Here is an 18971-nt window from a genome sequence, read left to right on the forward strand (position 1 = left end):
TGGTTAGTACTTGGATGGGAGGCCGCATGGGAATACTAGGTGTTGTAAGCTTTTTTAAGAAAAAAAAAAAAGAGTCCCTGAGCTTCTTCAAAAAGCCTTAAAAAGTCTCTGAGATTCTTCAGAAAGCATGAAAGAGCTTGAGTTTTTTCAAAAGTTGTTCTTAGTTTTCTTCACTAATGGTCTAACCTTTTAAATAGCCCAATTTTGGCAGCAGTTTTAGCTTACGGCCATACCACCTTGGGCACGCCCGATCTCGTCTGATCTCGGAAGCTAAGCAGGGTCGGGCCTGGTTAGTACTTGGATGGGAGACCGCCTGGGAATACCAGGTGCTGTAAGCTTTTAAAAAAAAAAAAAAAAAAAAAAGAGTGCCTGAGCTTCAAAAAGCCTTAAAAAGTCTCTGAGATTCTTCAGAAAGCATGAAAGAGTTTGAGTTTTTTCAAAAGTTCTTCTTAGTCTTCTTCACTAATGGTCTAAGCTTTTAAATAAGGCCTGGTTAGTACTTGGATGGGAGGCCGCATGGGAATACTAGGTGTTGTAAGCTTTTTTAAGAAAAAAAAAAAAGAGTCCCTGAGCTTCTTCAAAAAGCCTTAAAAAGTCTCTGAGATTCTTCAGAAAGCATGAAAGAGCTTGAGTTTTTTCAAAAGTTGTTCTTAGTTTTCTTCACTAATGGTCTAACCTTTTAAATAGCCCAATTTTGGCAGCAGTTTTAGCTTACGGCCATACCACCTTGGGCACGCCCGATCTCGTCTGATCTCGGAAGCTAAGCAGGGTCGGGCCTGGTTAGTACTTGGATGGGAGACCGCCTGGGAATACCAGGTGCTGTAAGCTTTTAAAAAAAAAAAAAAGAGTGCCTGAGCTTCAAAAAGCCTTAAAAAGTCTCTGAGATTCTTCAGAAAGCATGAAAGAGTTTGAGTTTTTTCAAAAGTTCTTCTTAGTCTTCTTCACTAATGGTCTAAGCTTTTAAATAAGGCCTGGTTAGTACTTGGATGGGAGGCCGCATGGGAATACTAGGTGTTGTAAGCTTTTTTAAGAAAAAAAAAAAAGAGTCCCTGAGCTTCTTCAAAAAGCCTTAAAAAGTCTCTGAGATTCTTCAGAAAGCATGAAAGAGCTTGAGTTTTTTCAAAAGTTGTTCTTAGTTTTCTTCACTAATGGTCTAACCTTTTAAATAGCCCAATTTTGGCAGCAGTTTTAGCTTACGGCCATACCACCTTGGGCACGCCCGATCTCGTCTGATCTCGGAAGCTAAGCAGGGTCGGGCCTGGTTAGTACTTGGATGGGAGACCGCCTGGGAATACCAGGTGCTGTAAGCTTTTAAAAAAAAAAAAAAGAGTGCCTGAGCTTCAAAAAGCCTTAAAAAGTCTCTGAGATTCTTCAGAAAGCATGAAAGAGTTTGAGTTTTTTCAAAAGTTCTTCTTAGTCTTCTTCACTAATGGTCTAAGCTTTTAAATAAGGCCTGGTTAGTACTTGGATGGGAGGCCGCATGGGAATACTAGGTGTTGTAAGCTTTTTTAAGAAAAAAAAAAAAGAGTCCCTGAGCTTCTTCAAAAAGCCTTAAAAAGTCTCTGAGATTCTTCAGAAAGCATGAAAGAGCTTGAGTTTTTTCAAAAGTTGTTCTTAGTTTTCTTCACTAATGGTCTAACCTTTTAAATAGCCCAATTTTGGCAGCAGTTTTAGCTTACGGCCATACCACCTTGGGCACGCCCGATCTCGTCTGATCTCGGAAGCTAAGCAGGGTCGGGCCTGGTTAGTACTTGGATGGGAGACCGCCTGGGAATACCAGGTGCTGTAAGCTTTTAAAAAAAAAAAAAAAAAAAAAAAGAGTGCCTGAGCTTCAAAAAGCCTTAAAAAGTCTCTGAGATTCTTCAGAAAGCATGAAAGAGTTTGAGTTTTTTCAAAAGTTCTTCTTAGTCTTCTTCACTAATGGTCTAAGCTTTTAAATAAGGCCTGGTTAGTACTTGGATGGGAGGCCGCATGGGAATACTAGGTGTTGTAAGCTTTTTTAAGAAAAAAAAAAAAGAGTCCCTGAGCTTCTTCAAAAAGCCTTAAAAAGTCTCTGAGATTCTTCAGAAAGCATGAAAGAGCTTGAGTTTTTTCAAAAGTTGTTCTTAGTTTTCTTCACTAATGGTCTAACCTTTTAAATAGCCCAATTTTGGCAGCAGTTTTAGCTTACGGCCATACCACCTTGGGCACGCCCGATCTCGTCTGATCTCGGAAGCTAAGCAGGGTCGGGCCTGGTTAGTACTTGGATGGGAGACCGCCTGGGAATACCAGGTGCTGTAAGCTTTTAAAAAAAAAAAAAAAAAAAAAAGAGTGCCTGAGCTTCAAAAAGCCTTAAAAAGTCTCTGAGATTCTTCAGAAAGCATGAAAGAGTTTGAGTTTTTTCAAAAGTTCTTCTTAGTCTTCTTCACTAATGGTCTAAGCTTTTAAATAAGGCCTGGTTAGTACTTGGATGGGAGGCCGCATGGGAATACTAGGTGTTGTAAGCTTTTTTAAGAAAAAAAAAAAAGAGTCCCTGAGCTTCTTCAAAAAGCCTTAAAAAGTCTCTGAGATTCTTCAGAAAGCATGAAAGAGCTTGAGTTTTTTCAAAAGTTGTTCTTAGTTTTCTTCACTAATGGTCTAACCTTTTAAATAGCCCAATTTTGGCAGCAGTTTTAGCTTACGGCCATACCACCTTGGGCACGCCCGATCTCGTCTGATCTCGGAAGCTAAGCAGGGTCGGGCCTGGTTAGTACTTGGATGGGAGACCGCCTGGGAATACCAGGTGCTGTAAGCTTTTAAAAAAAAAAAAAAGAGTGCCTGAGCTTCAAAAAGCCTTAAAAAGTCTCTGAGATTCTTCAGAAAGCATGAAAGAGTTTGAGTTTTTTCAAAAGTTGTTCTTAGTTTTCTTCACTAATGGTCTAACCTTTTAAATAGCCCAATTTTGGCAGCAGTATTCGCTTACGGCCATACCACCTTGGGCACGCCCGATCTCGTCTGATCTCGGAAGCTAAGCAGGGTCGGGCCTGGTTAGTACTTGGATGGGAGACCGCCTGGGAATACCAGGTGCTGTAAGCTTTTAAAAAAAAAAAAAAAAAAAAAAAGAGTGCCTGAGCTTCAAAAAGCCTTAAAAAGTCTCTGAGATTCTTCAGAAAGCATGAAAGAGTTTGAGTTTTTTCAAAAGTTCTTCTTAGTCTTCTTCACTAATGGTCTAAGCTTTTAAATAAGGCCTGGTTAGTACTTGGATGGGAGGCCGCATGGGAATACTAGGTGTTGTAAGCTTTTTTAAGAAAAAAAAAAAAGAGTCCCTGAGCTTCTTCAAAAAGCCTTAAAAAGTCTCTGAGATTCTTCAGAAAGCATGAAAGAGCTTGAGTTTTTTCAAAAGTTGTTCTTAGTTTTCTTCACTAATGGTCTAACCTTTTAAATAGCCCAATTTTGGCAGCAGTTTTAGCTTACGGCCATACCACCTTGGGCACGCCCGATCTCGTCTGATCTCGGAAGCTAAGCAGGGTCGGGCCTGGTTAGTACTTGGATGGGAGACCGCCTGGGAATACCAGGTGCTGTAAGCTTTTAAAAAAAAAAAAAAAAAAAAAAGAGTGCCTGAGCTTCAAAAAGCCTTAAAAAGTCTCTGAGATTCTTCAGAAAGCATGAAAGAGTTTGAGTTTTTTCAAAAGTTCTTCTTAGTCTTCTTCACTAATGGTCTAAGCTTTTAAATAAGGCCTGGTTAGTACTTGGATGGGAGGCCGCATGGGAATACTAGGTGTTGTAAGCTTTTTTAAGAAAAAAAAAAAAGAGTCCCTGAGCTTCTTCAAAAAGCCTTAAAAAGTCTCTGAGATTCTTCAGAAAGCATGAAAGAGCTTGAGTTTTTTCAAAAGTTGTTCTTAGTTTTCTTCACTAATGGTCTAACCTTTTAAATAGCCCAATTTTGGCAGCAGTTTTAGCTTACGGCCATACCACCTTGGGCACGCCCGATCTCGTCTGATCTCGGAAGCTAAGCAGGGTCGGGCCTGGTTAGTACTTGGATGGGAGACCGCCTGGGAATACCAGGTGCTGTAAGCTTTTAAAAAAAAAAAAAAAAAAAAAAGAGTGCCTGAGCTTCAAAAAGCCTTAAAAAGTCTCTGAGATTCTTCAGAAAGCATGAAAGAGTTTGAGTTTTTTCAAAAGTTCTTCTTAGTCTTCTTCACTAATGGTCTAAGCTTTTAAATAAGGCCTGGTTAGTACTTGGATGGGAGGCCGCATGGGAATACTAGGTGTTGTAAGCTTTTTTAAGAAAAAAAAAAAAGAGTCCCTGAGCTTCTTCAAAAAGCCTTAAAAAGTCTCTGAGATTCTTCAGAAAGCATGAAAGAGCTTGAGTTTTTTCAAAAGTTGTTCTTAGTTTTCTTCACTAATGGTCTAACCTTTTAAATAGCCCAATTTTGGCAGCAGTTTTAGCTTACGGCCATACCACCTTGGGCACGCCCGATCTCGTCTGATCTCGGAAGCTAAGCAGGGTCGGGCCTGGTTAGTACTTGGATGGGAGACCGCCTGGGAATACCAGGTGCTGTAAGCTTTTAAAAAAAAAAAAAAAAAAAAAAGAGTGCCTGAGCTTCAAAAAGCCTTAAAAAGTCTCTGAGATTCTTCAGAAAGCATGAAAGAGTTTGAGTTTTTTCAAAAGTTCTTCTTAGTCTTCTTCACTAATGGTCTAAGCTTTTAAATAAGGCCTGGTTAGTACTTGGATGGGAGGCCGCATGGGAATACTAGGTGTTGTAAGCTTTTTTAAGAAAAAAAAAAAAGAGTCCCTGAGCTTCTTCAAAAAGCCTTAAAAAGTCTCTGAGATTCTTCAGAAAGCATGAAAGAGCTTGAGTTTTTTCAAAAGTTGTTCTTAGTTTTCTTCACTAATGGTCTAACCTTTTAAATAGCCCAATTTTGGCAGCAGTTTTAGCTTACGGCCATACCACCTTGGGCACGCCCGATCTCGTCTGATCTCGGAAGCTAAGCAGGGTCGGGCCTGGTTAGTACTTGGATGGGAGACCGCCTGGGAATACCAGGTGCTGTAAGCTTTTAAAAAAAAAAAAAAGAGTGCCTGAGCTTCAAAAAGCCTTAAAAAGTCTCTGAGATTCTTCAGAAAGCATGAAAGAGTTTGAGTTTTTTCAAAAGTTGTTCTTAGTTTTCTTCACTAATGGTCTAACCTTTTAAATAGCCCAATTTTGGCAGCAGTATTCGCTTACGGCCATACCACCTTGGGCACGCCCGATCTCGTCTGATCTCGGAAGCTAAGCAGGGTCGGGCCTGGTTAGTACTTGGATGGGAGACCGCCTGGGAATACCAGGTGCTGTAAGCTTTTAAAAAAAAAAAAAAAAAAAAAAAGAGTGCCTGAGCTTCAAAAAGCCTTAAAAAGTCTCTGAGATTCTTCAGAAAGCATGAAAGAGTTTGAGTTTTTTCAAAAGTTCTTCTTAGTCTTCTTCACTAATGGTCTAAGCTTTTAAATAAGGCCTGGTTAGTACTTGGATGGGAGGCCGCATGGGAATACTAGGTGTTGTAAGCTTTTTTAAGAAAAAAAAAAAAGAGTCCCTGAGCTTCTTCAAAAAGCCTTAAAAAGTCTCTGAGATTCTTCAGAAAGCATGAAAGAGCTTGAGTTTTTTCAAAAGTTGTTCTTAGTTTTCTTCACTAATGGTCTAACCTTTTAAATAGCCCAATTTTGGCAGCAGTTTTAGCTTACGGCCATACCACCTTGGGCACGCCCGATCTCGTCTGATCTCGGAAGCTAAGCAGGGTCGGGCCTGGTTAGTACTTGGATGGGAGACCGCCTGGGAATACCAGGTGCTGTAAGCTTTTAAAAAAAAAAAAAAAAAAAAAAGAGTGCCTGAGCTTCAAAAAGCCTTAAAAAGTCTCTGAGATTCTTCAGAAAGCATGAAAGAGTTTGAGTTTTTTCAAAAGTTCTTCTTAGTCTTCTTCACTAATGGTCTAAGCTTTTAAATAAGGCCTGGTTAGTACTTGGATGGGAGGCCGCATGGGAATACTAGGTGTTGTAAGCTTTTTTAAGAAAAAAAAAAAAGAGTCCCTGAGCTTCTTCAAAAAGCCTTAAAAAGTCTCTGAGATTCTTCAGAAAGCATGAAAGAGCTTGAGTTTTTTCAAAAGTTGTTCTTAGTTTTCTTCACTAATGGTCTAACCTTTTAAATAGCCCAATTTTGGCAGCAGTTTTAGCTTACGGCCATACCACCTTGGGCATGCCCGATCTCGTCTGATCTCGGAAGCTAAGCAGGGTCGGGCCTGGTTAGTACTTGGATGGGAGACCGCCTGGGAATACCAGGTGCTGTAAGCTTTTAAAAAAAAAAAAAAAAAAAAAAGAGTGCCTGAGCTTCAAAAAGCCTTAAAAAGTCTCTGAGATTCTTCAGAAAGCATGAAAGAGTTTGAGTTTTTTCAAAAGTTCTTCTTAGTCTTCTTCACTAATGGTCTAAGCTTTTAAATAAGGCCTGGTTAGTACTTGGATGGGAGGCCGCATGGGAATACTAGGTGTTGTAAGCTTTTTTAAGAAAAAAAAAAAAGAGTCCCTGAGCTTCTTCAAAAAGCCTTAAAAAGTCTCTGAGATTCTTCAGAAAGCATGAAAGAGCTTGAGTTTTTTCAAAAGTTGTTCTTAGTTTTCTTCACTAATGGTCTAACCTTTTAAATAGCCCAATTTTGGCAGCAGTTTTAGCTTACGGCCATACCACCTTGGGCACGCCCGATCTCGTCTGATCTCGGAAGCTAAGCAGGGTCGGGCCTGGTTAGTACTTGGATGGGAGACCGCCTGGGAATACCAGGTGCTGTAAGCTTTTAAAAAAAAAAAAAAGAGTGCCTGAGCTTCAAAAAGCCTTAAAAAGTCTCTGAGATTCTTCAGAAAGCATGAAAGAGTTTGAGTTTTTTCAAAAGTTCTTCTTAGTCTTCTTCACTAATGGTCTAAGCTTTTAAATAAGGCCTGGTTAGTACTTGGATGGGAGGCCGCATGGGAATACTAGGTGTTGTAAGCTTTTTTAAGAAAAAAAAAAAAGAGTCCCTGAGCTTCTTCAAAAAGCCTTAAAAAGTCTCTGAGATTCTTCAGAAAGCATGAAAGAGCTTGAGTTTTTTCAAAAGTTGTTCTTAGTTTTCTTCACTAATGGTCTAACCTTTTAAATAGCCCAATTTTGGCAGCAGTTTTAGCTTACGGCCATACCACCTTGGGCACGCCCGATCTCGTCTGATCTCGGAAGCTAAGCAGGGTCGGGCCTGGTTAGTACTTGGATGGGAGACCGCCTGGGAATACCAGGTGCTGTAAGCTTTTAAAAAAAAAAAAAAAAAAAAAAAGAGTGCCTGAGCTTCAAAAAGCCTTAAAAAGTCTCTGAGATTCTTCAGAAAGCATGAAAGAGTTTGAGTTTTTTCAAAAGTTCTTCTTAGTCTTCTTCACTAATGGTCTAAGCTTTTAAATAAGGCCTGGTTAGTACTTGGATGGGAGGCCGCATGGGAATACTAGGTGTTGTAAGCTTTTTTAAGAAAAAAAAAAAAGAGTCCCTGAGCTTCTTCAAAAAGCCTTAAAAAGTCTCTGAGATTCTTCAGAAAGCATGAAAGAGCTTGAGTTTTTTCAAAAGTTGTTCTTAGTTTTCTTCACTAATGGTCTAACCTTTTAAATAGCCCAATTTTGGCAGCAGTTTTAGCTTACGGCCATACCACCTTGGGCACGCCCGATCTCGTCTGATCTCGGAAGCTAAGCAGGGTCGGGCCTGGTTAGTACTTGGATGGGAGACCGCCTGGGAATACCAGGTGCTGTAAGCTTTTAAAAAAAAAAAAAAGAGTGCCTGAGCTTCAAAAAGCCTTAAAAAGTCTCTGAGATTCTTCAGAAAGCATGAAAGAGTTTGAGTTTTTTCAAAAGTTCTTCTTAGTCTTCTTCACTAATGGTCTAAGCTTTTAAATAAGGCCTGGTTAGTACTTGGATGGGAGGCCGCATGGGAATACTAGGTGTTGTAAGCTTTTTTAAGAAAAAAAAAAAAGAGTCCCTGAGCTTCTTCAAAAAGCCTTAAAAAGTCTCTGAGATTCTTCAGAAAGCATGAAAGAGCTTGAGTTTTTTCAAAAGTTGTTCTTAGTTTTCTTCACTAATGGTCTAACCTTTTAAATAGCCCAATTTTGGCAGCAGTTTTAGCTTACGGCCATACCACCTTGGGCACGCCCGATCTCGTCTGATCTCGGAAGCTAAGCAGGGTCGGGCCTGGTTAGTACTTGGATGGGAGACCGCCTGGGAATACCAGGTGCTGTAAGCTTTTAAAAAAAAAAAAAAAAAAAAAAAGAGTGCCTGAGCTTCAAAAAGCCTTAAAAAGTCTCTGAGATTCTTCAGAAAGCATGAAAGAGTTTGAGTTTTTTCAAAAGTTCTTCTTAGTCTTCTTCACTAATGGTCTAAGCTTTTAAATAAGGCCTGGTTAGTACTTGGATGGGAGGCCGCATGGGAATACTAGGTGTTGTAAGCTTTTTTAAGAAAAAAAAAAAAGAGTCCCTGAGCTTCTTCAAAAAGCCTTAAAAAGTCTCTGAGATTCTTCAGAAAGCATGAAAGAGCTTGAGTTTTTTCAAAAGTTGTTCTTAGTTTTCTTCACTAATGGTCTAACCTTTTAAATAGCCCAATTTTGGCAGCAGTTTTAGCTTACGGCCATACCACCTTGGGCACGCCCGATCTCGTCTGATCTCGGAAGCTAAGCAGGGTCGGGCCTGGTTAGTACTTGGATGGGAGACCGCCTGGGAATACCAGGTGCTGTAAGCTTTTAAAAAAAAAAAAAAAAAAAAAAGAGTGCCTGAGCTTCAAAAAGCCTTAAAAAGTCTCTGAGATTCTTCAGAAAGCATGAAAGAGTTTGAGTTTTTTCAAAAGTTCTTCTTAGTCTTCTTCACTAATGGTCTAAGCTTTTAAATAAGGCCTGGTTAGTACTTGGATGGGAGGCCGCATGGGAATACTAGGTGTTGTAAGCTTTTTTAAGAAAAAAAAAAAAGAGTCCCTGAGCTTCTTCAAAAAGCCTTAAAAAGTCTCTGAGATTCTTCAGAAAGCATGAAAGAGCTTGAGTTTTTTCAAAAGTTGTTCTTAGTTTTCTTCACTAATGGTCTAACCTTTTAAATAGCCCAATTTTGGCAGCAGTTTTAGCTTACGGCCATACCACCTTGGGCACGCCCGATCTCGTCTGATCTCGGAAGCTAAGCAGGGTCGGGCCTGGTTAGTACTTGGATGGGAGACCGCCTGGGAATACCAGGTGCTGTAAGCTTTTAAAAAAAAAAAAAAGAGTGCCTGAGCTTCAAAAAGCCTTAAAAAGTCTCTGAGATTCTTCAGAAAGCATGAAAGAGTTTGAGTTTTTTCAAAAGTTGTTCTTAGTTTTCTTCACTAATGGTCTAACCTTTTAAATAGCCCAATTTTGGCAGCAGTATTCGCTTACGGCCATACCACCTTGGGCACGCCCGATCTCGTCTGATCTCGGAAGCTAAGCAGGGTCGGGCCTGGTTAGTACTTGGATGGGAGACCGCCTGGGAATACCAGGTGCTGTAAGCTTTTAAAAAAAAAAAAAAAAAAAAAAAGAGTGCCTGAGCTTCAAAAAGCCTTAAAAAGTCTCTGAGATTCTTCAGAAAGCATGAAAGAGTTTGAGTTTTTTCAAAAGTTCTTCTTAGTCTTCTTCACTAATGGTCTAAGCTTTTAAATAAGGCCTGGTTAGTACTTGGATGGGAGGCCGCATGGGAATACTAGGTGTTGTAAGCTTTTTTAAGAAAAAAAAAAAAGAGTCCCTGAGCTTCTTCAAAAAGCCTTAAAAAGTCTCTGAGATTCTTCAGAAAGCATGAAAGAGCTTGAGTTTTTTCAAAAGTTGTTCTTAGTTTTCTTCACTAATGGTCTAACCTTTTAAATAGCCCAATTTTGGCAGCAGTTTTAGCTTACGGCCATACCACCTTGGGCACGCCCGATCTCGTCTGATCTCGGAAGCTAAGCAGGGTCGGGCCTGGTTAGTACTTGGATGGGAGACCGCCTGGGAATACCAGGTGCTGTAAGCTTTTAAAAAAAAAAAAAAAAAAAAAAAGAGTGCCTGAGCTTCAAAAAGCCTTAAAAAGTCTCTGAGATTCTTCAGAAAGCATGAAAGAGTTTGAGTTTTTTCAAAAGTTCTTCTTAGTCTTCTTCACTAATGGTCTAAGCTTTTAAATAAGGCCTGGTTAGTACTTGGATGGGAGGCCGCATGGGAATACTAGGTGTTGTAAGCTTTTTTAAGAAAAAAAAAAAAGAGTCCCTGAGCTTCTTCAAAAAGCCTTAAAAAGTCTCTGAGATTCTTCAGAAAGCATGAAAGAGCTTGAGTTTTTTCAAAAGTTGTTCTTAGTTTTCTTCACTAATGGTCTAACCTTTTAAATAGCCCAATTTTGGCAGCAGTTTTAGCTTACGGCCATACCACCTTGGGCACGCCCGATCTCGTCTGATCTCGGAAGCTAAGCAGGGTCGGGCCTGGTTAGTACTTGGATGGGAGACCGCCTGGGAATACCAGGTGCTGTAAGCTTTTAAAAAAAAAAAAAAAAAAAAAAGAGTGCCTGAGCTTCAAAAAGCCTTAAAAAGTCTCTGAGATTCTTCAGAAAGCATGAAAGAGTTTGAGTTTTTTCAAAAGTTCTTCTTAGTCTTCTTCACTAATGGTCTAAGCTTTTAAATAAGGCCTGGTTAGTACTTGGATGGGAGGCCGCATGGGAATACTAGGTGTTGTAAGCTTTTTTAAGAAAAAAAAAAAAGAGTCCCTGAGCTTCTTCAAAAAGCCTTAAAAAGTCTCTGAGATTCTTCAGAAAGCATGAAAGAGCTTGAGTTTTTTCAAAAGTTGTTCTTAGTTTTCTTCACTAATGGTCTAACCTTTTAAATAGCCCAATTTTGGCAGCAGTTTTAGCTTACGGCCATACCACCTTGGGCACGCCCGATCTCGTCTGATCTCGGAAGCTAAGCAGGGTCGGGCCTGGTTAGTACTTGGATGGGAGACCGCCTGGGAATACCAGGTGCTGTAAGCTTTTAAAAAAAAAAAAAAAAAAAAAAGAGTGCCTGAGCTTCAAAAAGCCTTAAAAAGTCTCTGAGATTCTTCAGAAAGCATGAAAGAGTTTGAGTTTTTTCAAAAGTTCTTCTTAGTCTTCTTCACTAATGGTCTAAGCTTTTAAATAAGGCCTGGTTAGTACTTGGATGGGAGGCCGCATGGGAATACTAGGTGTTGTAAGCTTTTTTAAGAAAAAAAAAAAAGAGTCCCTGAGCTTCTTCAAAAAGCCTTAAAAAGTCTCTGAGATTCTTCAGAAAGCATGAAAGAGCTTGAGTTTTTTCAAAAGTTGTTCTTAGTTTTCTTCACTAATGGTCTAACCTTTTAAATAGCCCAATTTTGGCAGCAGTTTTAGCTTACGGCCATACCACCTTGGGCACGCCCGATCTCGTCTGATCTCGGAAGCTAAGCAGGGTCGGGCCTGGTTAGTACTTGGATGGGAGACCGCCTGGGAATACCAGGTGCTGTAAGCTTTTAAAAAAAAAAAAAAGAGTGCCTGAGCTTCAAAAAGCCTTAAAAAGTCTCTGAGATTCTTCAGAAAGCATGAAAGAGTTTGAGTTTTTTCAAAAGTTGTTCTTAGTTTTCTTCACTAATGGTCTAACCTTTTAAATAGCCCAATTTTGGCAGCAGTATTCGCTTACGGCCATACCACCTTGGGCACGCCCGATCTCGTCTGATCTCGGAAGCTAAGCAGGGTCGGGCCTGGTTAGTACTTGGATGGGAGACCGCCTGGGAATACCAGGTGCTGTAAGCTTTTAAAAAAAAAAAAAAAAAAAAAAAGAGTGCCTGAGCTTCAAAAAGCCTTAAAAAGTCTCTGAGATTCTTCAGAAAGCATGAAAGAGTTTGAGTTTTTTCAAAAGTTCTTCTTAGTCTTCTTCACTAATGGTCTAAGCTTTTAAATAAGGCCTGGTTAGTACTTGGATGGGAGGCCGCATGGGAATACTAGGTGTTGTAAGCTTTTTTAAGAAAAAAAAAAAAGAGTCCCTGAGCTTCTTCAAAAAGCCTTAAAAAGTCTCTGAGATTCTTCAGAAAGCATGAAAGAGCTTGAGTTTTTTCAAAAGTTGTTCTTAGTTTTCTTCACTAATGGTCTAACCTTTTAAATAGCCCAATTTTGGCAGCAGTTTTAGCTTACGGCCATACCACCTTGGGCATGCCCGATCTCGTCTGATCTCGGAAGCTAAGCAGGGTCGGGCCTGGTTAGTACTTGGATGGGAGACCGCCTGGGAATACCAGGTGCTGTAAGCTTTTAAAAAAAAAAAAAAAAAAAAAAAGAGTGCCTGAGCTTCAAAAAGCCTTAAAAAGTCTCTGAGATTCTTCAGAAAGCATGAAAGAGTTTGAGTTTTTTCAAAAGTTCTTCTTAGTCTTCTTCACTAATGGTCTAAGCTTTTAAATAAGGCCTGGTTAGTACTTGGATGGGAGGCCGCATGGGAATACTAGGTGTTGTAAGCTTTTTTAAGAAAAAAAAAAAAGAGTCCCTGAGCTTCTTCAAAAAGCCTTAAAAAGTCTCTGAGATTCTTCAGAAAGCATGAAAGAGCTTGAGTTTTTTCAAAAGTTGTTCTTAGTTTTCTTCACTAATGGTCTAACCTTTTAAATAGCCCAATTTTGGCAGCAGTTTTAGCTTACGGCCATACCACCTTGGGCACGCCCGATCTCGTCTGATCTCGGAAGCTAAGCAGGGTCGGGCCTGGTTAGTACTTGGATGGGAGACCGCCTGGGAATACCAGGTGCTGTAAGCTTTTAAAAAAAAAAAAAAGAGTGCCTGAGCTTCAAAAAGCCTTAAAAAGTCTCTGAGATTCTTCAGAAAGCATGAAAGAGTTTGAGTTTTTTCAAAAGTTCTTCTTAGTCTTCTTCACTAATGGTCTAAGCTTTTAAATAAGGCCTGGTTAGTACTTGGATGGGAGGCCGCATGGGAATACTAGGTGTTGTAAGCTTTTTTAAGAAAAAAAAAAAAGAGTCCCTGAGCTTCTTCAAAAAGCCTTAAAAAGTCTCTGAGATTCTTCAGAAAGCATGAAAGAGCTTGAGTTTTTTCAAAAGTTGTTCTTAGTTTTCTTCACTAATGGTCTAACCTTTTAAATAGCCCAATTTTGGCAGCAGTTTTAGCTTACGGCCATACCACCTTGGGCACGCCCGATCTCGTCTGATCTCGGAAGCTAAGCAGGGTCGGGCCTGGTTAGTACTTGGATGGGAGACCGCCTGGGAATACCAGGTGCTGTAAGCTTTTAAAAAAAAAAAAAAGAGTGCCTGAGCTTCAAAAAGCCTTAAAAAGTCTCTGAGATTCTTCAGAAAGCATGAAAGAGTTTGAGTTTTTTCAAAAGTTGTTCTTAGTTTTCTTCACTAATGGTCTAACCTTTTAAATAGCCCAATTTTGGCAGCAGTATTCGCTTACGGCCATACCACCTTGGGCACGCCCGATCTCGTCTGATCTCGGAAGCTAAGCAGGGTCGGGCCTGGTTAGTACTTGGATGGGAGACCGCCTGGGAATACCAGGTGCTGTAAGCTTTTAAAAAAAAAAAAAAAAAAAAAAGAGTGCCTGAGCTTCAAAAAGCCTTAAAAAGTCTCTGAGATTCTTCAGAAAGCATGAAAGAGTTTGAGTTTTTTCAAAAGTTCTTCTTAGTCTTCTTCACTAATGGTCTAAGCTTTTAAATAAGGCCTGGTTAGTACTTGGATGGGAGGCCGCATGGGAATACTAGGTGTTGTAAGCTTTTTTAAGAAAAAAAAAAAAGAGTCCCTGAGCTTCTTCAAAAAGCCTTAAAAAGTCTCTGAGATTCTTCAGAAAGCATGAAAGAGCTTGAGTTTTTTCAAAAGTTGTTCTTAGTTTTCTTCACTAATGGTCTAACCTTTTAAATAGCCCAATTTTGGCAGCAGTTTTAGCTTACGGCCATACCACCTTGGGCACGCCCGATCTCGTCTGATCTCGGAAGCTAAGCAGGGTCGGGCCTGGTTAGTACTTGGATGGGAGACCGCCTGGGAATACCAGGTGCTGTAAGCTTTTAAAAAAAAAAAAAAAAAAAAAAAGAGTGCCTGAGCTTCAAAAAGCCTTAAAAAGTCTCTGAGATTCTTCAGAAAGCATGAAAGAGTTTGAGTTTTTTCAAAAGTTCTTCTTAGTCTTCTTCACTAATGGTCTAAGCTTTTAAATAAGGCCTGGTTAGTACTTGGATGGGAGGCCGCATGGGAATACTAGGTGTTGTAAGCTTTTTTAAGAAAAAAAAAAAAGAGTCCCTGAGCTTCTTCAAAAAGCCTTAAAAAGTCTCTGAGATTCTTCAGAAAGCATGAAAGAGCTTGAGTTTTTTCAAAAGTTGTTCTTAGTTTTCTTCACTAATGGTCTAACCTTTTAAATAGCCCAATTTTGGCAGCAGTTTTAGCTTACGGCCATACCACCTTGGGCATGCCCGATCTCGTCTGATCTCGGAAGCTAAGCAGGGTCGGGCCTGGTTAGTACTTGGATGGGAGACCGCCTGGGAATACCAGGTGCTGTAAGCTTTTAAAAAAAAAAAAAAAAAAAAAAAGAGTGCCTGAGCTTCAAAAAGCCTTAAAAAGTCTCTGAGATTCTTCAGAAAGCATGAAAGAGTTTGAGTTTTTTCAAAAGTTCTTCTTAGTCTTCTTCACTAATGGTCTAAGCTTTTAAATAAGGCCTGGTTAGTACTTGGATGGGAGGCCGCATGGGAATACTAGGTGTTGTAAGCTTTTTTAAGAAAAAAAAAAAAGAGTCCCTGAGCTTCTTCAAAAAGCCTTAAAAAGTCTCTGAGATTCTTCAGAAAGCATGAAAGAGCTTGAGTTTTTTCAAAAGTTGTTCTTAGTTTTCTTCACTAATGGTCTAACCTTTTAAATAGCCCAATTTTGGCAGCAGTTTTAGCTTACGGCCATACCACCTTGGGCACGCCCGATCTCGTCTGATCTCGGAAGCTAAGCAGGGTCGGGCCTGGTTAGTACTTGGATGGGAGACCGCCTGGGAATACCAGGTGCTGTAAGCTTTTAAAAAAAAAAAAAAGAGTGCCTGAGCTTCAAAAAGCCTTAAAAAGTCTCTGAGATTCTTCAGAAAGCATGAAAGAGTTTGAGTTTTTTCAAAAGTTCTTCTTAGTCTTCTTCACTAATGGTCTAAGCTTTTAAATAAGGCCTGGTTAGTACTTGGATGGGAGGCCGCATGGGAATACTAGGTGTTGTAAGCTTTTTTAAGAAAAAAAAAAAAGAGTCCCTGAGCTTCTTCAAAAAGCCTTAAAAAGTCTCTGAGATTCTTCAGAAAGCATGAAAGAGCTTGAGTTTTTTCAAAAGTTGTTCTTAGTTTTCTTCACTAATGGTCTAACCTTTTAAATAGCCCAATTTTGGCAGCAGTTTTAGCTTACGGCCATACCACCTTGGGCACGCCCGATCTCGTCTGATCTCGGAAGCTAAGCAGGGTCGGGCCTGGTTAGTACTTGGATGGGAGACCGCCTGGGAATACCAGGTGCTGTAAGCTTTTAAAAAAAAAAAAAAAAAAAAAAGAGTGCCTGAGCTTCAAAAAGCCTTAAAAAGTCTCTGAGATTCTTCAGAAAGCATGAAAGAGTTTGAGTTTTTTCAAAAGTTCTTCTTAGTCTTCTTCACTAATGGTCTAAGCTTTTAAATAAGGCCTGGTTAGTACTTGGATGGGAGGCCGCATGGGAATACTAGGTGTTGTAAGCTTTTTTAAGAAAAAAAAAAAAGAGTCCCTGAGCTTCTTCAAAAAGCCTTAAAAAGTCTCTGAGATTCTTCAGAAAGCATGAAAGAGCTTGAGTTTTTTCAAAAGTTGTTCTTAGTTTTCTTCACTAATGGTCTAACCTTTTAAATAGCCCAATTTTGGCAGCAGTTTTAGCTTACGGCCATACCACCTTGGGCACGCCCGATCTCGTCTGATCTCGGAAGCTAAGCAGGGTCGGGCCTGGTTAGTACTTGGATGGGAGACCGCCTGGGAATACCAGGTGCTGTAAGCTTTTAAAAAAAAAAAAAAAAAAAAAAGAGTGCCTGAGCTTCAAAAAGCCTTAAAAAGTCTCTGAGATTCTTCAGAAAGCATGAAAGAGTTTGAGTTTTTTCAAAAGTTCTTCTTAGTCTTCTTCACTAATGGTCTAAGCTTTTAAATAAGGCCTGGTTAGTACTTGGATGGGAGGCCGCATGGGAATACTAGGTGTTGTAAGCTTTTTTAAGAAAAAAAAAAAAGAGTCCCTGAGCTTCTTCAAAAAGCCTTAAAAAGTCTCTGAGATTCTTCAGAAAGCATGAAAGAGCTTGAGTTTTTTCAAAAGTTGTTCTTAGTTTTCTTCACTAATGGTCTAACCTTTTAAATAGCCCAATTTTGGCAGCAGTTTTAGCTTACGGCCATACCACCTTGGGCACGCCCGATCTCGTCTGATCTCGGAAGCTAAGCAGGGTCGGGCCTGGTTAGTACTTGGATGGGAGACCGCCTGGGAATACCAGGTGCTGTAAGCTTTTAAAAAAAAAAAAAAGAGTGCCTGAGCTTCAAAAAGCCTTAAAAAGTCTCTGAGATTCTTCAGAAAGCATGAAAGAGTTTGAGTTTTTTCAAAAGTTGTTCTTAGTTTTCTTCACTAATGGTCTAACCTTTTAAATAGCCCAATTTTGGCAGCAGTATTCGCTTACGGCCATACCACCTTGGGCACGCCCGATCTCGTCTGATCTCGGAAGCTAAGCAGGGTCGGGACTGGTTAGTACTTGGATGGGAGACCGCCTGGGAATACCAGGTGCTGTAAGCTTTTAAAAAAAAAAAAAAAAAAAAAAGAGTGCCTGAGCTTCAAAAAGCCTTAAAAAGTCTCTGAGATTCTTCAGAAAGCATGAAAGAGTTTGAGTTTTTTCAAAAGTTCTTCTTAGTCTTCTTCACTAATGGTCTAAGCTTTTAAATAAGGCCTGGTTAGTACTTGGATGGGAGGCCGCATGGGAATACTAGGTGTTGTAAAAATTTTTAAGAAAAAAAAAAAAGAGTCCCTGAGCTTCTTCAAAAAGCCTTAAAAAGTCTCTGAGATTCTTCAGAAAGCATGAAAGAGCTTGAGTTTTTTCAAAAGTTGTTCTTAGTTTTCTTCACTAATGGTCTAACCTTTTAAATAGCCCAATTTTGGCAGCAGTTTTAGCTTACGGCCATACCACCTTGGGCACGCCCGATCTCGTCTGATCTCGGAAGCTAAGCAGGGTCGGGCCTGGTTAGTACTTGGATGGGAGACCGCCTGGGAATACCAGGTGCTGTAAGCTTTTAAAAAAAAAAAAAAAAAAAAAAAGAGTGCCTGAGCTTCAAAAAGCCTTAAAAAGTCTCTGAGATTCTTCAGAAAGCATGAAAGAGTTTGAGTTTTTTCAAAAGTTCTTCTTAGTCTTCTTCACTAATGGTCTAAGCTTTTAAATAAGGCCTGGTTAGTACTTGGATGGGAGGCCGCATGGGAATACTAGGTGTTGTAAGCTTTTTTAAGAAAAAAAAAAAAGAGTCCCTGAGCTTCTTCAAAAAGCCTTAAAAAGTCTCTGAGATTCTTCAGAAAGCATGAAAGAGCTTGAGTTTTTTCAAAAGTTGTTCTTAGTTTTCTTCACTAATGGTCTAACCTTTTAAATAGCCCAATTTTGGCAGCAGTTTTAGCTTACGGCCATACCACCTTGGGCACGCCCGATCTCGTCTGATCTCGGAAGCTAAGCAGGGTCGGGCCTGGTTAGTACTTGGATGGGAGACCGCCTGGGAATACCAGGTGCTGTAAGCTTTTAAAAAAAAAAAAAAAAAAAAAAGAGTGCCTGAGCTTCAAAAAGCCTTAAAAAGTCTCTGAGATTCTTCAGAAAGCATGAAAGAGTTTGAGTTTTTTCAAAAGTTCTTCTTAGTCTTCTTCACTAATGGTCTAAGCTTTTAAATAAGGCCTGGTTAGTACTTGGATGGGAGGCCGCATGGGAATACTAGGTGTTGTAAGCTTTTTTAAGAAAAAAAAAAAAGAGTCCCTGAGCTTCTTCAAAAAGCCTTAAAAAGTCTCTGAGATTCTTCAGAAAGCATGAAAGAGCTTGAGTTTTTTCAAAAGTTGTTCTTAGTTTTCTTCACAAATGGTCTAACCTTTTAAATAGCCCAATTTTGGCAGCAGTTTTAGCTTACGGCCATACCACCTTGGGCACGCCCGATCTCGTCTGATCTCGGAAGCTAAGCAGGGTCGGGCCTGGTTAGTACTTGGATGGGAGACCGCCTGGGAATACCAGGTGCTGTAAGCTTTTAAAAAAAAAAAAAAAAAAAAAAGAGTGCCTGAGCTTCAAAAAGCCTTAAAAAGTCTCTGAGATTCTTCAGAAAGCATGAAAGAGTTTGAGTTTTTTCAAAAGTTCTTCTTAGTCTTCTTCACTAATGGTCTAAGCTTTTAAATAAGGCCTGGTTAGTACTTGGATGGGAGGCCGCATGGGAATACTAGGTGTTGTAAGCTTTTTTAAGAAAAAAAAAAAAGAGTCCCTGAGCTTCTTCAAAAAGCCTTAAAAAGTCTCTGAGATTCTTCAGAAAGCATGAAAGAGCTTGAGTTTTTTCAAAAGTTGTTCTTAGTTTTCTTCACTAATGGTCTAACCTTTTAAATAGCCCAATTTTGGCAGCAGTTTTAGCTTACGGCCATACCACCTTGGGCACGCCCGATCTCGTCTGATCTCGGAAGCTAAGCAGGGTCGGGCCTGGTTAGTACTTGGATGGGAGACCGCCTGGGAATACCAGGTGCTGTAAGCTTTTAAAAAAAAAAAAAAGAGTGCCTGAGCTTCAAAAAGCCTTAAAAAGTCTCTGAGATTCTTCAGAAAGCATGAAAGAGTTTGAGTTTTTTCAAAAGTTGTTCTTAGTTTTCTTCACTAATGGTCTAACCTTTTAAATAGCCCAATTTTGGCAGCAGTATTCGCTTACGGCCATACCACCTTGGGCACGCCCGATCTCGTCTGATCTCGGAAGCTAAGCAGGGTCGGGACTGGTTAGTACTTGGATGGGAGACCGCCTGGGAATACCAGGTGCTGTAAGCTTTTAAAAAAAAAAAAAAAAAAAAAAGAGTGCCTGAGCTTCAA

General features: G+C 39.8%; 42 non-coding genes across 42 annotated transcripts; all 42 read left to right on the plus strand.

Moving 5' to 3' along the window:
- Window positions 1-219: 219 nt before the first annotated feature.
- Window positions 220-338, plus strand: LOC143743739 (5S ribosomal RNA). Its single transcript, XR_013205500.1, has one exon. It is a non-coding gene; the product is annotated as a 5S ribosomal RNA (ribosomal RNA).
- A 371-nt stretch (window positions 339-709) lies between these two features.
- On the plus strand, window positions 710-828 carry LOC143743863 (5S ribosomal RNA). Its single transcript, XR_013205611.1, has one exon. It is a non-coding gene; the product is annotated as a 5S ribosomal RNA (ribosomal RNA).
- A 363-nt stretch (window positions 829-1191) lies between these two features.
- Window positions 1192-1310, plus strand: LOC143743986 (5S ribosomal RNA). The gene has a single exon (XR_013205722.1). It is a non-coding gene; the product is annotated as a 5S ribosomal RNA (ribosomal RNA).
- A 363-nt stretch (window positions 1311-1673) lies between these two features.
- Window positions 1674-1792, plus strand: LOC143744021 (5S ribosomal RNA). Its single transcript, XR_013205754.1, has one exon. It is a non-coding gene; the product is annotated as a 5S ribosomal RNA (ribosomal RNA).
- A 372-nt stretch (window positions 1793-2164) lies between these two features.
- On the plus strand, window positions 2165-2283 carry LOC143744033 (5S ribosomal RNA). The gene has a single exon (XR_013205765.1). It is a non-coding gene; the product is annotated as a 5S ribosomal RNA (ribosomal RNA).
- Window positions 2284-2654: 371 nt separating this feature from the next.
- Window positions 2655-2773, plus strand: LOC143743746 (5S ribosomal RNA). Its single transcript, XR_013205506.1, has one exon. It is a non-coding gene; the product is annotated as a 5S ribosomal RNA (ribosomal RNA).
- Window positions 2774-2935: 162 nt separating this feature from the next.
- On the plus strand, window positions 2936-3054 carry LOC143743758 (5S ribosomal RNA). Its single transcript, XR_013205517.1, has one exon. It is a non-coding gene; the product is annotated as a 5S ribosomal RNA (ribosomal RNA).
- Window positions 3055-3426: 372 nt separating this feature from the next.
- LOC143743770 (5S ribosomal RNA) lies at window positions 3427-3545 on the plus strand. The gene has a single exon (XR_013205528.1). It is a non-coding gene; the product is annotated as a 5S ribosomal RNA (ribosomal RNA).
- Window positions 3546-3916: 371 nt separating this feature from the next.
- Window positions 3917-4035, plus strand: LOC143743782 (5S ribosomal RNA). The gene has a single exon (XR_013205539.1). It is a non-coding gene; the product is annotated as a 5S ribosomal RNA (ribosomal RNA).
- Window positions 4036-4406: 371 nt separating this feature from the next.
- On the plus strand, window positions 4407-4525 carry LOC143743795 (5S ribosomal RNA). Its single transcript, XR_013205550.1, has one exon. It is a non-coding gene; the product is annotated as a 5S ribosomal RNA (ribosomal RNA).
- A 371-nt stretch (window positions 4526-4896) lies between these two features.
- On the plus strand, window positions 4897-5015 carry LOC143743808 (5S ribosomal RNA). Its single transcript, XR_013205561.1, has one exon. It is a non-coding gene; the product is annotated as a 5S ribosomal RNA (ribosomal RNA).
- A 162-nt stretch (window positions 5016-5177) lies between these two features.
- LOC143743820 (5S ribosomal RNA) lies at window positions 5178-5296 on the plus strand. Its single transcript, XR_013205572.1, has one exon. It is a non-coding gene; the product is annotated as a 5S ribosomal RNA (ribosomal RNA).
- A 372-nt stretch (window positions 5297-5668) lies between these two features.
- Window positions 5669-5787, plus strand: LOC143743832 (5S ribosomal RNA). Its single transcript, XR_013205583.1, has one exon. It is a non-coding gene; the product is annotated as a 5S ribosomal RNA (ribosomal RNA).
- A 371-nt stretch (window positions 5788-6158) lies between these two features.
- LOC143743969 (5S ribosomal RNA) lies at window positions 6159-6277 on the plus strand. The gene has a single exon (XR_013205707.1). It is a non-coding gene; the product is annotated as a 5S ribosomal RNA (ribosomal RNA).
- A 371-nt stretch (window positions 6278-6648) lies between these two features.
- On the plus strand, window positions 6649-6767 carry LOC143743844 (5S ribosomal RNA). The gene has a single exon (XR_013205594.1). It is a non-coding gene; the product is annotated as a 5S ribosomal RNA (ribosomal RNA).
- Window positions 6768-7130: 363 nt separating this feature from the next.
- LOC143743856 (5S ribosomal RNA) lies at window positions 7131-7249 on the plus strand. Its single transcript, XR_013205605.1, has one exon. It is a non-coding gene; the product is annotated as a 5S ribosomal RNA (ribosomal RNA).
- Window positions 7250-7621: 372 nt separating this feature from the next.
- On the plus strand, window positions 7622-7740 carry LOC143743869 (5S ribosomal RNA). The gene has a single exon (XR_013205617.1). It is a non-coding gene; the product is annotated as a 5S ribosomal RNA (ribosomal RNA).
- Window positions 7741-8103: 363 nt separating this feature from the next.
- On the plus strand, window positions 8104-8222 carry LOC143743881 (5S ribosomal RNA). The gene has a single exon (XR_013205628.1). It is a non-coding gene; the product is annotated as a 5S ribosomal RNA (ribosomal RNA).
- A 372-nt stretch (window positions 8223-8594) lies between these two features.
- Window positions 8595-8713, plus strand: LOC143743893 (5S ribosomal RNA). The gene has a single exon (XR_013205639.1). It is a non-coding gene; the product is annotated as a 5S ribosomal RNA (ribosomal RNA).
- Window positions 8714-9084: 371 nt separating this feature from the next.
- Window positions 9085-9203, plus strand: LOC143743905 (5S ribosomal RNA). Its single transcript, XR_013205650.1, has one exon. It is a non-coding gene; the product is annotated as a 5S ribosomal RNA (ribosomal RNA).
- A 162-nt stretch (window positions 9204-9365) lies between these two features.
- LOC143743918 (5S ribosomal RNA) lies at window positions 9366-9484 on the plus strand. Its single transcript, XR_013205661.1, has one exon. It is a non-coding gene; the product is annotated as a 5S ribosomal RNA (ribosomal RNA).
- A 372-nt stretch (window positions 9485-9856) lies between these two features.
- Window positions 9857-9975, plus strand: LOC143743930 (5S ribosomal RNA). The gene has a single exon (XR_013205672.1). It is a non-coding gene; the product is annotated as a 5S ribosomal RNA (ribosomal RNA).
- Window positions 9976-10347: 372 nt separating this feature from the next.
- On the plus strand, window positions 10348-10466 carry LOC143743942 (5S ribosomal RNA). Its single transcript, XR_013205683.1, has one exon. It is a non-coding gene; the product is annotated as a 5S ribosomal RNA (ribosomal RNA).
- Window positions 10467-10837: 371 nt separating this feature from the next.
- On the plus strand, window positions 10838-10956 carry LOC143743955 (5S ribosomal RNA). Its single transcript, XR_013205694.1, has one exon. It is a non-coding gene; the product is annotated as a 5S ribosomal RNA (ribosomal RNA).
- Window positions 10957-11327: 371 nt separating this feature from the next.
- Window positions 11328-11446, plus strand: LOC143743967 (5S ribosomal RNA). Its single transcript, XR_013205705.1, has one exon. It is a non-coding gene; the product is annotated as a 5S ribosomal RNA (ribosomal RNA).
- A 162-nt stretch (window positions 11447-11608) lies between these two features.
- On the plus strand, window positions 11609-11727 carry LOC143743979 (5S ribosomal RNA). The gene has a single exon (XR_013205716.1). It is a non-coding gene; the product is annotated as a 5S ribosomal RNA (ribosomal RNA).
- Window positions 11728-12099: 372 nt separating this feature from the next.
- LOC143743970 (5S ribosomal RNA) lies at window positions 12100-12218 on the plus strand. The gene has a single exon (XR_013205708.1). It is a non-coding gene; the product is annotated as a 5S ribosomal RNA (ribosomal RNA).
- A 372-nt stretch (window positions 12219-12590) lies between these two features.
- LOC143743992 (5S ribosomal RNA) lies at window positions 12591-12709 on the plus strand. Its single transcript, XR_013205728.1, has one exon. It is a non-coding gene; the product is annotated as a 5S ribosomal RNA (ribosomal RNA).
- A 363-nt stretch (window positions 12710-13072) lies between these two features.
- LOC143744004 (5S ribosomal RNA) lies at window positions 13073-13191 on the plus strand. The gene has a single exon (XR_013205739.1). It is a non-coding gene; the product is annotated as a 5S ribosomal RNA (ribosomal RNA).
- A 162-nt stretch (window positions 13192-13353) lies between these two features.
- Window positions 13354-13472, plus strand: LOC143744012 (5S ribosomal RNA). The gene has a single exon (XR_013205746.1). It is a non-coding gene; the product is annotated as a 5S ribosomal RNA (ribosomal RNA).
- Window positions 13473-13843: 371 nt separating this feature from the next.
- LOC143744013 (5S ribosomal RNA) lies at window positions 13844-13962 on the plus strand. Its single transcript, XR_013205747.1, has one exon. It is a non-coding gene; the product is annotated as a 5S ribosomal RNA (ribosomal RNA).
- A 372-nt stretch (window positions 13963-14334) lies between these two features.
- On the plus strand, window positions 14335-14453 carry LOC143743971 (5S ribosomal RNA). The gene has a single exon (XR_013205709.1). It is a non-coding gene; the product is annotated as a 5S ribosomal RNA (ribosomal RNA).
- A 372-nt stretch (window positions 14454-14825) lies between these two features.
- Window positions 14826-14944, plus strand: LOC143744014 (5S ribosomal RNA). Its single transcript, XR_013205748.1, has one exon. It is a non-coding gene; the product is annotated as a 5S ribosomal RNA (ribosomal RNA).
- A 363-nt stretch (window positions 14945-15307) lies between these two features.
- On the plus strand, window positions 15308-15426 carry LOC143744015 (5S ribosomal RNA). Its single transcript, XR_013205749.1, has one exon. It is a non-coding gene; the product is annotated as a 5S ribosomal RNA (ribosomal RNA).
- Window positions 15427-15797: 371 nt separating this feature from the next.
- LOC143744016 (5S ribosomal RNA) lies at window positions 15798-15916 on the plus strand. Its single transcript, XR_013205750.1, has one exon. It is a non-coding gene; the product is annotated as a 5S ribosomal RNA (ribosomal RNA).
- Window positions 15917-16287: 371 nt separating this feature from the next.
- Window positions 16288-16406, plus strand: LOC143744018 (5S ribosomal RNA). The gene has a single exon (XR_013205751.1). It is a non-coding gene; the product is annotated as a 5S ribosomal RNA (ribosomal RNA).
- A 162-nt stretch (window positions 16407-16568) lies between these two features.
- Window positions 16569-16687, plus strand: LOC143743974 (5S ribosomal RNA). Its single transcript, XR_013205711.1, has one exon. It is a non-coding gene; the product is annotated as a 5S ribosomal RNA (ribosomal RNA).
- Window positions 16688-17058: 371 nt separating this feature from the next.
- Window positions 17059-17177, plus strand: LOC143744019 (5S ribosomal RNA). Its single transcript, XR_013205752.1, has one exon. It is a non-coding gene; the product is annotated as a 5S ribosomal RNA (ribosomal RNA).
- Window positions 17178-17549: 372 nt separating this feature from the next.
- On the plus strand, window positions 17550-17668 carry LOC143744020 (5S ribosomal RNA). The gene has a single exon (XR_013205753.1). It is a non-coding gene; the product is annotated as a 5S ribosomal RNA (ribosomal RNA).
- A 371-nt stretch (window positions 17669-18039) lies between these two features.
- On the plus strand, window positions 18040-18158 carry LOC143744022 (5S ribosomal RNA). The gene has a single exon (XR_013205755.1). It is a non-coding gene; the product is annotated as a 5S ribosomal RNA (ribosomal RNA).
- A 371-nt stretch (window positions 18159-18529) lies between these two features.
- On the plus strand, window positions 18530-18648 carry LOC143744023 (5S ribosomal RNA). The gene has a single exon (XR_013205756.1). It is a non-coding gene; the product is annotated as a 5S ribosomal RNA (ribosomal RNA).
- Window positions 18649-18810: 162 nt separating this feature from the next.
- LOC143743975 (5S ribosomal RNA) lies at window positions 18811-18929 on the plus strand. Its single transcript, XR_013205712.1, has one exon. It is a non-coding gene; the product is annotated as a 5S ribosomal RNA (ribosomal RNA).
- Window positions 18930-18971: the final 42 nt, after the last annotated feature.

The sequence above is a fragment of the Siphateles boraxobius genome, unplaced genomic scaffold (assembly GCF_051911475.1).
Source record: "Siphateles boraxobius isolate OS27281-9 unplaced genomic scaffold, OSU_SipBor_1 190, whole genome shotgun sequence".
Lineage (NCBI taxonomy): Eukaryota > Metazoa > Chordata > Actinopteri > Cypriniformes > Leuciscidae > Siphateles > Siphateles boraxobius.